This window comes from Egretta garzetta, unplaced genomic scaffold (assembly GCF_000687185.1).
Source record: "Egretta garzetta isolate BGI_Z169 unplaced genomic scaffold, ASM68718v1 scaffold22, whole genome shotgun sequence".
NCBI classification, from domain to species: domain Eukaryota; kingdom Metazoa; phylum Chordata; class Aves; order Pelecaniformes; family Ardeidae; genus Egretta; species Egretta garzetta.
Window position 1 is genome coordinate 3,014,198 of NW_009259102.1, and position 9,859 is coordinate 3,024,056.

Consider the following 9,859-nt stretch of genomic DNA (forward strand, 5'->3'; position numbering starts at 1 on the left):
GGCCTGCGCCGCGGCGGCGGGGGGAGCGGTGCGGGTGTGCCCTGGGAAGAGTAGCGCATGTAAGCCAGGTCGCTCTGTGGGGGTGAAGAACCCCAAACCAGCGCCAGGGCTGGCACGAAAAGCAAGCGCAGCTTGTGAAGGAAGCGCGAAGAAGCCCCAGCTGCAGGTAGCTGAGGAAACTGCGTGGCGCAGGCTGCCTCGTTTCACGGAGGGGCTTTTAAGCTTAAAATAGGAAGTTGTTAATGTCAAAATTAGCTTAGTATCCAAACATACCATATGCAAAACGGCGAAGACGCTCTTGCTGAGCATCACTGAGTTTTACAGGTATACGGTATGTACCTTTACATGTTGTTGCTTCTGCAATCCAGTCTGGATGAAAATCACCGTAGTCAACTACACGTAAGAGGCATTTATTTATTTGCAGCCTAAAAATGAAAAAAGATGCCTCTGTTGTAACGGCACAGCTCCAGTCCTGCAGGCGCCCTCACCTGAGGAGTCGTGGCTTAAGCAGCTTGAACAGGCCCTGCCATACAGGAAGTCTCAACAGGGGACAACAGACCTAAAGTGTGTGATTTTTTTTTTTTTTTTTTTTTTTTTTTTTCCTTCAGTCAGGCACTCCCAATTTAACCACAAAAATCACCTTTCTCAAAATGCCTTTAATGTTAGGCAACCAAACTGGTTCACATTGAAAAATGTCGGCTTCAGACAGCTAAAATTTGCATTTTAGATTGGTTCCATTAATGATCTTTAAAACAAACACTGAACATAAAATGACTTGCGTCAGTGTGTTGGATTATCATTTTAGCTTCTGAGAAGCAGAGCTCCAATAAAAGTAAATGACCACACGAAATTTACGTAACTTTTATAACAAGAGCTTGGAGGATCAGCGGAATTAAATTCTGGTTTTAAAAGTTGCTGATATTTTATTTGCTGAATTCAAGGACTGAGCGTCAGACTCAGTGGAATTTCACTACTTAGCTCTTGCCTAAATGTAAATCTGTGCAGTTTATAGAAAAAGCAGGTTTTGTGCCTTTAGTTTACATTTGAACAGAGAAGATAAATGAATGTAAACTGCTTCTTCTCTAGTTGTAGACCCTAAGCTCTACAGTAAGAAAAGTGCATTGATATTAGATAAGTAATGGTGTAGGAAAAGTGGGCTTCAGGGATGGGGAGGTAGGGTTTATCTTTATTTTGTCACTGAATTGTCATGTAGCCTTGCATAAGATGCTTTGTATTGCTGCATCAGTTTTCCCATTAGAAGCTGCTTTGAGAATTCTGTGTTGAAAAGTGAATCACTGTGTTATAGGCAAAGAAATATTAGCATGAATTAGAAATCCTGTCTTTGTTCTTTAAGTAATAGATGAGTCTCTGTAACTGCCGCAGTGATATTATTGGCAGAGTGAAATTTCTGCTTGTTGTAACAGTATTGATTGTTGTCTTTCAGTTTTTCATACTTTCTTCAGGCAGAGGAGAGAGTAACAACCCCATTGCATATGATTTGAAGAGCCTGACTGTTTCTGCAGGTGCCTTTTATGGATACATCAGAGAAGTGGTGACAGGCTGCAGTGTGAGCAGGTTGGGTTTTTTTTCCCTGACAGAGAATACATCTGGCTATGAAGCCTAATGCTGCACATCTGCAAAGAAATTAATTAGAGCATATGGAACACATAGAAGATGAAAATGAGCTCAGGCTCTCAGCTCAAGCAAAAACACATTTCAATTTTATTTATTTATGTTTTTAGTATGGCATCCTGAATCATCTTTGTGACTGATGTCATGCTTTAAAATAAGGGAGTACATAGGCAAACAGGGAAAGGGGTGAAACAATAAAAAGTGGAATTCAGCTGCTCAACCCGGTGGAGAAAGGCCATGAAAACACAAGGTATTACCTATGTGTCCTGCTGTACTGAAACCATGCATGCTCTCAGACAGTGCAAATTTGCACCACTGCAAAAAACTGATATGAAGAAAGCTAATTTGACAGTAATAAAATTAATGTTTTCCAGCTAGATCAGGTTGCCACAGAATTAATACACAAGGTAAAAGAGGGACAATGGAAAGGGTTGGTTGAGGTTACAAGAAGCAGGAGCGCTTGGTGGTGGTGGTGGTGCAGAAATCATTGCTGAGATTATGCTTTACGCACGTATAAGAAACAAAAAGACAGATTTAGCTCTAGAAAAAACAAGGCTTGCACTCCCCTATCCTCAGCTATTCATTCCTGCAACAGGGGAAAAGTGGGACTTGCTGCAGTATCTCTGGCTGATGGTTTAAGGCGGTAGTTTCACATCTGTGTTAAAACCAGTGAAGTATGCTTGCACTGTTACTGTCATGTTTATGAAGTGTCTTGTTACTAGTTTTAACTTGTTCTTAGAAACACTGGCTTTAGTAAGTGCTGGGGCCCATGCAGGTTTGAGCTTGACCTGTGAATATAAATTAACTTCACACAACTTCTAGTATTGATTCTAGCTGCATGCCACCCGTTGATTGTATCCAAGTGGTGCTATCCCAGGCTGCTGTCATTATCATGTTAATACTTTGCAGATCACTAAATGCACAGACATGGCAGTGTAGGGACCCATTAATTACTGTGACAGAAAGTAGCCTGCAATTCTAGAGCCGCTTGGTAGAAGTTAACCATTTTCACATGGAAATTAAGGATCCAGAATTTTGGAGCGCTAAGGTATTTTATTCTAAGAGGACTCCCGTGACTTTTCTTTTTTTCATGATCCGTTTACACATGGAAAAGGTGAATTGATCTCTTAAAGAAAAGTATTATATTTCTTCAAGCCCACATGACAATGGTAAAATGACAACAAAAGATGGTAAAAGGATGGTGGGAGGCAGAATATATGTGGCTAAAGAGCTTTCAGACAAGAGCTGCTTTGGAGCTTGGGGAACACTGGTCTTCCTCTGTCAGGACAGATGCCCCTGCGTTTTACACAACAGCAGTTCAGCTTTGTCCAGGTTGGATAGACAGACTGGATCTAGGTGGTAAAGGTAATTTAACTCTTGCTTGGCTGCTGAAATCACATTGTCAGTTCCTCTTAAGCTGCCACAAATTAAAAAAATGGAAAACCAAATTCAGTGTGTTTTACACAACAGTAGTTCAGCTTTGTCCAGGTTGGATAGATAGACTGGATCTAGGTGGTAAAGGTAATTAACTCTTGCTTGGCTGCTGAAATCGCATTGTCAGTTCCTCTTAAGCTGTCACAAATTAAAAAAATGGAAAACCAAATTCAGTGTCTTTAAAGATGCCTAGTATTGATTATAAATACTTACAGTAAAAAATTCCAAAGGTGATACTTTTTATTTATGATGTAGCAGTAGTCATGTGAGCTCCGAGTTTTTTGTTGATTCCAGAGTTGTTCTCCAAACACAGCAAGTCAGGATTTGCTATAATAAGTGTGAGCTCAGAGTTTTTTGTTGATTCCAAACACAGCAAGTCAGGATTTGCTATAATAAGCGCCAGAGTAGTATTGACTTGGCAAAATGGTAGGAATACGGAGTCCACACCATATTGCTGCAGCATCAATTGTAAATAAGTTATAAAACTCAAGAAAAGGAGAATCCACCACTGAGGTAACCCACTTCTGTTTTATTCTAACGCCACTGAAGGAGGATACTGTCTCAGTAAGATCACAAATGACATGAAAGCAAATATACAATATTTCCTGTAGAGTTTAGCTGGAATGTGGAGATAGACATGTCACCCTCACTAAATAACAGATGACATCCCGTGATTTGTGTATCTCTCAGATATGCTGTGTAAAACTGAGTTTCTCCCAGCAGTAAGAGCTTAGCGAAGGCTAGTTTCCATGATCCAAGTTACTATGCCAGATGTATTTGTCTGTTGTCTTTCTGAGACTCAAAGGCATTGTTCAGGTGCTGTTTCACAGCTGACTCAAGTCAAATCTAAATTCACACAGCTGTTGAAAACAGCTGGTCTGGTCTCTCCTCTCTTCCCAACCCCAGGGGAGCATTCCCACTTCCCTTTTTCTGCTTGCATTAATGTTCGTGTGATGAGACAACCTAGCTGTACGAAAGAGCAGCCTCATCTGTCTGAAAATGATTTTTTTTTTTGTTTGGCTAGGTAGGCAGGCAAACATAGCTTTGGGAGTAATGTTGTACAGAAGCAAGCTTATGTCATTATGTCATATAAAGCTTTATATCAATAAAACAAAATTGATCATAACCCAAGTCTGTATTTTAAAATAGGAGATGGGAAATTTTCAGTCTGAAAGATGCTGGAAAAACAACAGAAACCTTCCTTCAGTAAATGTTACAAACGGAAAATGCGAGAGAAACGCAAGCAGCACTTCTTGTTAGGACCTTTACATAAACCGCTTCTGCCTCAGTTTCACTTCTGTTGAGTTTTACTTCTCTTATTGGTGAAGACTCTGAGATGTATTGATGAAAATCTGTGGCAGCACGCTGTTTTTAAAAGCTGTAGATAGCCCCTGCATTTTGCCATGGCTGTGCTTGCTGCTGGCAATCAAGACATCTTAAAGGAGTTTCAAGCAGAGGAAACCTCCTTTCCTCCAAGGCTTATGAAAATGGCCCAGTACTGCTCCATTAGGACAGGCAGGTTTGGGAAATGTTTTAAAATTTTCTGTATGAGTACATTAGCCTTCATCTACTCATGGGCAGAAGAGTGTGAAGTCCTCTCATGGACCTTCCAGCTGTCGTGAAAGCCACTCTTGAACTTTGGGTGGCAAAACAGACCAGGTACCTGCCGTCACCAAGCAGACTGTGCTAAGTAAGGAGTTGCATTCCCTTCACAGTCAGGGATGGCTGAACAGGATTAGTCAGGAAGTGCTGTGTTTGCTGGACACTTCTGTACCCTGCTGTTTGTTCACATACTAGTACTTTTATTCACTGGAGAAGGGACATCGGGAAAGCCAGCAAAGACAGTTTATAATCCTTATTTTTTTTTTTTAAATCCAAAGACTTTCATACTAAAACTGAACATGAAGACTTTAGTTTGTTCAAGTTTTGAATCTAAAACATCACATATTTTGCAGTACCTTGCCCAGCTATTTTCATGGATACACAGCATTTTCATGAGCCCTGACATAAAAACGTTGGAGACATGGTGCTTCTGTACTTGAAGGTCTTCTCACACTTTTAACAGAATACTAAAGTACACACTTGTAAAAACATTGAGTTTCTACTTCATTATTTCCAATGTATTTTCCTCTTGAAAAAAGGTCAGTGATTTTAGAGGCATCTGCCTTATTGCTGTCAGAAATATTACTATACCATGCTAGATGTAGGGAGTGATTATTGTTTCTGAAGGAAGTACGTAACTTCTTACAGCAGAGCATGCTTATAGAGAGTATGCTTTCTCAAGATACATTAACGTATGCTCTTAAGTAGCATGGCATCATCCAGTTTCTATTTTAGCTTTAGAATGGGCCAAAGACTTGCTGCAGACTCAGCAGAAGGTGGTTGGGAGGCGGGTAACAAGCCCAAGATGCGTGAAAAGTTTTCTCATGTAGTATGTGAGGTCAATGCTCATAGGTTTGGTGCAAGCTTTTCCAGGGGAAAAAGGTAGGGGCTTTCTGTAGTCAAGGTCTGTGTCAAGGGAAAGCAGCAGGGTTATTCTGATGTCACTGCTGCTTTGGTCTGGCCTTACCAGGTCTACTTAGTGTCAGCAAAGGACATTGCTCTACGTGCAGAAGCAGGTTCCATAAGACTTTGTGTAAAATAAAAATCACCTGGGGACAAGCAGGTTTCCTCAGGGGTCATCCAAGGTCAGACCCAAACTCAAAAGCAACTGGTAGGTTCATCCTAGTGTTGTCCAATTTGAGACCCAGTGCTAAAATTTGCTCAGAGGTCAGGCAAGGTTGCAACTGCAGCCAAACCCAGACGTCGTAAGTCTTGCTGAATTCTCCATATATGCAATTTTCTGTGGTCAGTCGGTCTGATTGAATCACTGACTGTTACGCATCTGCTTTTAAATATTTTTCCAATAAGAAACCATTTGCTTTTTGCTGGTTACCTTGGCTACATCTATATATTCTTAGTACCACAACACATTAAAGTGATGTACAAAGCTGGTGTGATAACCTTTGGTAGTGCAATACGTGCTTCGCACAAGATGACAGGAATAACGGAATAATGAATCCTAGGGTGCAGCTTCACTCAAAAGATGGTAAAGGCGGCTGCAGGTAAGAGGCGGGATCAGCTGTACCGCAACAGCGCTCGACAGTGGTTTTTCACCAACATGATCAGCCGTGAAGATGTGGCTTAGGTTCCTTGTTTATCGTTACAAAGGAGGGTTACAGTGGTGAACTGCAAGGGGTTTGGAGGGCTTGGGAACGTGGCGGAAGGCAGATGCCTGCATAGAGGTTGTGACAACCTGCTAACTCAGATGAGCCTCATCCTTGTTACAGGAGTAATTTTGATGTTTCAGGTATTTCACAACTCTCTTTCAAGCATAGGTTGTTGGATTTCTTTTTGTAATCATCCACTGCTCTGGAACTGTAGACACGTTCAAATCCCTGTTGTCAAGTCAGGGTCTAAGTGTTCTATCATATTTAGTGACACGAAGTTAATTGGCAGTCAGCGAACTACGCATTCAGGATCAGTGTCAGTGATATAATAGATAAACTGATAACTAAATGATTGCAAAGCACTAATAGCCACTTACAAATGTTTACCCGCCTGTCTGTAATCCCAGAAATCTATGGTGACATCCATGTATGCTGCCGCCCCGCAGTTGAACGGGTGTGTAGGTCACGAGCTTGTGTCCCCTCTCAGTACTGCTGTGTGTGATGGGGTGCTCCAGCTGTACTGACACCAGAGCCACTCCCGCAACCCCGACCCACCTGCCACCGAGGAGGCCCCCTGTGAGGTCCCGCAGGCACATGCCGAGGGGGGTTCCCTCCTCCGTGTCCCTCATGACCATGGGGTGCCCTGCAGCAAGGCCGCTCTGCCCACCCCAGCACCAGTGGCTCTTGGTGGGTCCCGGTGCTGCCCTGGCTCTGCCACGCTCTGCTGTCGCCCTCGCTGCTGCAAGTGTTTCTGCTGCTTTTATACTGCTCTTCAGGCTCGCTCCTTTTTTCCCCAAAGTCTCTTAATTGCCTGATTACTGTTTAATCCAACTGATAGTCATCTTCATCTTTAGCATTATTGGTGTTGGACAAATGCCCCCCGAGGCAGTTTTGGGTGTCCCATTCACATTCACTGTTACACTGATGTTCCTACCCCATCCACTCTTGTTATCTGGCTGTTTGAGTGAGAAGAGGGGCCTCGCAGCCATCCCAACAATCACTCCTAGAAGGGAGGAGTGATCAGCACTGAAAATGTTCTTATTTTGGTGTGTCTTTTTGCTTTCTCTGCATTTGGGTTTACTTCCACTGGGATCAGTGGCAAAAGTTGCCTTTAGATTTCCAGGAGAGGAGAACCCATCCTTGAGGCAGTGCAGTCTGTTATTTACTGCAGCCATCAATGACAGCTTTATCTTAGAACAGCAGCGTGGGTACAGTTCAACACTGCCTCGTAACGTGTATGGTTATTTTCACCAGAGAAAAGATTTGGTAGCTTTCTGCACCTCCTTCATTTGATCCTGCTCTGAAGTGTTGCATACAAAGCCCGGTAACGGACTCGCACTTCATGTCTGTGGTGTTCTGTCTTGACTTCAATATTTATTTTCTCTGTCTTTATCTTTCAGGCTTGATTATCTTCTTTGGTGCGTTCAAATATTAAGACAGTCTTACTGAGTGATACTGAAAGAATTTGCTGTGATTCATCAAATATTTGTTTTAGTGGTTTGGCTAAATTTGCAGTGGTGTATGATCGGTTTATGTCTTACAGAAGCTTCTGTCTACATAACCTCGTAATGCATTTTTATTAGATGTTTTATTTCTACTTTATTTTCACATCTTACTGTCATGAGCATGACAGAGAAAACATAGTGTGTTTGCATACTGGGGTTTTAAGAACGGGTGGTGTTGGCACTGTTATCCTCCTTGATAATTTCACACTCACACTCTCACACTCATTCCCAAAGTCACATTCACTCAGTCTTGGCTTCCTTCTCTTTGGGGAGGTTGTAGTTGGTCCTGGAGAATTGGGGAGAAAGTGTTGATTTTGTGCGTTTATGGTGCTTGCACTGACTTGGGTGTCAGTGCCCAAGTCCCCAAGCATCCCTGGGCTTTTCTGGATGCACTTCCAAGGAACTTCCCCCATTTCCAGGCGCTTTTCCAATTTTCCAAACTTGCTGATCTCCATCTAAATATTATGTACATAGAAACGCATGTGATCTGCCTCTGAATTGAGGGATTTGCCTCATGTTACGGCATATGGCTTTTTATTCATTGGACGATTTGGTGTATGTCACTTCTGTTTAGTCCACGTGTTACTACATTTTATAACAAGCCCATACAGGTTGTAGCTGGCAAATATCAGACCTGTGCTTGAGAATTCAGAAGCTTAGTTTTGGACATTCATTCCCCCCCTGTGGTTTTCTCTTGCCTGTTGATGTTAACAATCTAAGGTATTTCTTGTCCATCACATTTACTCCTATCAACATTTAAAAGGTCTGTAGAACACAAAATATTCTATGGCCTGCTTTCAATTTTTTTTGTCACTGAAGATCTTACTCTTACTTTCTTACCCATTTTTCTTGCAACATGCTATTAATTTTCTACTTGGGATTAAAATTCTATCAGGCATTTTAAAGCTACTCTGCTGTGTGGCTTGATGGGATAGCCTAATGTGGCCTCATGTGTCATTGCTTCATTGTAAAATGCAGTTGTATTTTTAGATGATGCTGAAAATAATCAGCAGTTTCAGATGAAGTTCTGAGTTTCTAAGGACTGGTTATAGCAGTGAAGGTACCACATCTGGTATAACAATTGTTTCTATTTAGGAAATATATGAAAAAATTCAGATAGATATAGAAACAATGAAGAACATAGAGTATTCTGTTTCCTCTTCACAAGCAAAGGCTTAAAAACAGGGTCTCTCTTTATTCTTTCTGCTTTGGCAGAACAGTGGAACTTCAAGAGGGAGTTTTGCCTGAGTAAGTACAGTGGATTAATGCCTAAAAATAGTAATGCAGCTAGGGAGCGATAAAATTGGTGACTTAGGAACGCCGATCTAAGAGCAGCATTCTTTGCCACTTTGTGACAAGAATTTGTCATTTCTGCAACACTTAACTTCACAGGAAGTTGCCCAATATGTCTCTTGGAATTTTCAAGTGAAGTAGAAGCCCTGTACACCCTCACTTATGAGGTTAGTAATTGTTTTCTTTCCAAAATGCAGGGCAAAGTAGCTGGAATCCTGGGCAGAAATGAGTAATAAGAATATGAGATATTAGAGCATGAGAAATTAAAGTTCAGGTGATGATGAATACACTTATTCCAGAGAAGTAATGAGTGAATATGGAGTCAGTTTTATTGTCATAGTAACACCTAAAAATACTAAATGAAGCATTGAATTTCATGAGGAAAAGGCAACATATTTTTTTCCCCACTACTGGTTCATTTTTTTCAGGATTTATTAACGGCAGAGGCAGTAACCTGATGTTGGAAGCAAGGATTAAAAGGCCATCATTTCCACTTGTTATTCAAAATCAGTCAGCATGTGAGATCAGAAATTCTGCTTTAAAAAAAAAAATTAGAGTCCTTGAAAGTTATTTTCCTGTTCAGAGACAGATGTAAGTAATCCATCAGTCATCACGGCTACTGAAGCAAGACAGGAGAATTGCCCTGTGTTTTTTGTCCTGTTCTAGTAATGCACTTTACAAGAAACTTAACAAACTGCAAGGCTAAATCTGCAATCCTCATGCTAGTCAAATACTTGTGAAAGACGCCTTTTCATATGTTTACTGTGTTCTATCAGGAAAGATAAC